Source organism: Triticum aestivum, chromosome 6D (genome assembly GCF_018294505.1).
Source record: "Triticum aestivum cultivar Chinese Spring chromosome 6D, IWGSC CS RefSeq v2.1, whole genome shotgun sequence".
NCBI classification, from domain to species: domain Eukaryota; kingdom Viridiplantae; phylum Streptophyta; class Magnoliopsida; order Poales; family Poaceae; genus Triticum; species Triticum aestivum.
Window position 1 is genome coordinate 50558829 of NC_057811.1, and position 2501 is coordinate 50561329.

The following is a 2501-nucleotide window of genomic DNA, read 5'->3' on the forward strand; positions in this document are numbered from 1 at the left end:
CATGATAAGGCCAACGTATCTATTATATTATTATAAGACAAGAGACAAATAAGACACCACGTTTATCCACATAAGCTTAAATAATTTTAGCCATTGATCTAGGTTATAATGGTTGAGATTTTAAAGGTCTAAAAGTAACGTACAATATTTGCAACGTGCTTATAACAAGTCAGTATGTCACGTGTGCAATTATTTTTGAAAGAACAGATTACGTACATGATAATACATGTCCGTATCATGCAAAAGATAGATGTCCATATCGGACACTTGAAGTATAACAAGTCAACCTACCACGTATATGCAATATATCCTAAAAAAAAAGCGATCACATACATGGTAATACGGGTCTATCGCGTAATAAAAGTACATGTCCTTATTGGACACTTGCAGCACGGATGGAGAGTCCTGGCACTAATGCATGTGTTGATGACATCGACGGAGACTCTTTCCCTCGGGCGCTCATACCCAACCGATGACTCATCGACGCTCTCCTCCGTCTTCCTTATGAAACCCACGAGACTCCTTCCCTCAGGTGCTCCTGCCCAATTGACGCCTCCAACGCTCTCTCCTGTCTTTCTCCTCGCCGAGAAAAAGTTGCAGAATTTTGCTTGCAAGGGTCTTCTTCTTTCAATCACGAATCTATTATGTTGCTTCTTCCCTTTGTTCATCTCAGGTACTCATGCCCTAACATCTCTCATCTGCTTGACCACAGTATTTTTGCATCTGTAAATACTAATAACAGATCCAGTAACATCTCTTTTTGTGGGCATGAATGAGCCAGTAGCTCTGTTTGTTCCCCCTCCTCCCAGCTGGTCTGCTTTACCTGACGGCTCCTTAACTTCGTCGTCATCTCCATGCATGTACGAGTGGCCTACATTAGTTGTTGAAGCAGTCATCCTCCCAAGACTGTGTTTTCTCCGCCAAAGCATACCAAAAAATATGCAAGTAACATTGATCCTGATATTCACCTGTTGGGTTCATTACAAACAGACAACAAATTTGCTTGATCCTAAATGTTCAAGCAAAAAAAAAATAATACATGGAGTATATGATTTTGTTATGTTTGATGCTTCAGATTAGATAAACATGGTTTTTCTCTGTGTAATTTGTAGGACTGAAGAGGTTGTGGAGGACGTGCACTTCCGATTAGTCTCAGAAGCTAGAACTGACGTGCTAATTTATTTATTAGACGTATTCTTGATTTTTTTTGATGAATTCTTAACGGTTTCCATGTGGGATATTGATGATCTTTGTGATTTAGGGCAACGGTTATTATTGTTTGTAGATTTTGCTGCATGGAGGATGTTGTGGCGTAGATGAAGAGTTAATAATGACTGAAGGTACACACTTATCGGATTCTGCATAGCAAATTGCTGATCATTTTTGTTCTTATGAAGTGTTTATGTTTTGTGGAATTAATTTTCCCTTAGCCCAACTCCTACAGAAATCACACACGCTTAGGTAACACTCCAGGTTGGATTTTTTTGCAGATTTCTATAGAACGACAAGATGGTGCCCAGGAACACATGGAGCTTCCAAGGTTGTGGGTGGCCGTTTCCAGGAATTACCGGGGCACTGATAATGTCACATGTTAAGAAGCAAAGGTGACTGGATTCTGCTCTGATTAATACCACTGCTGGCCGGGACACGCACACAGCAAAAACAACAAAGCTGATATATTATTCCGACAGCAGAATCGATTAGCAGAGGCTGTTGCCGTTGTTTACGTGCATGGCCAAATCATTGGAGTCAGCCTACGCAAGGATCGATTCGGAGATTTAGTACGTGTGTGTTGCTCCTGTGTACCCTTTAGTCATGTTTTCGGTAATGCAATGTCAATTCTTATATGAAAAATGCTACTCCTTGCATATTGGAGTATTTCCTATTGACATGTCAATATAAAATGTATATGAGACGTTGTGCAAGCCAATGCTAATATCTTGGTAGTATAATGATCTACAAGCTTGATTAATTCGAATAGATCTTGAGGTTACTATAGAATCCACAAATAAAACAAGGCACAAATTTACTATATTTGGATAATGATATTACTTCACCTTTTCTGGTTGAAGTGTGTATGCTAGAAGATACACAATCTGGCGCTTTGCTTCCAGTTACAATTCTAGAGCTCCTGGGGTTTTTATTTGCTTATTTCTCCTCTATTATTTGGGTGGCATCTTAACTGTCCTCTGTTTAACTGTAACCAAAAAATTTTGGTCTTTGTAAAATTGTGCTTACTTATCTTGCAGGCAATTGCAAATCCATTCTTGACTGTGAAGCGCACATGAAGAAACTCCAGTTCATTTTTTTTCAATTATCTAAATACGGACATTATCCCTATAGTAGTTCAACTAATGAAAATTTAACAAAGTCTTAATTGTGAACTTTCCCACAAATTCATGTGGCCAATTTTCATATGGTGTGGACACGCAACACCATCACTCAGCTATTTAATAGGAGGCATCACTCAGGATGGTTTGGTGCCAGCCAGAGATAGACAA

General features: G+C 39.2%; 1 long non-coding RNA gene across 1 annotated transcript; it reads left to right on the forward strand.

Moving 5' to 3' along the window:
- The first annotated feature begins 475 nt into the window (after nt 1-475).
- LOC123141037 (uncharacterized) lies at nt 476-2000 on the forward strand. Its single transcript, XR_006470131.1, has 3 exons — nt 476-673; nt 1262-1340; nt 1491-2000. It is a non-coding gene; the product is annotated as an uncharacterized lncRNA (long non-coding RNA).
- Nucleotides 2001-2501: the final 501 nt, after the last annotated feature.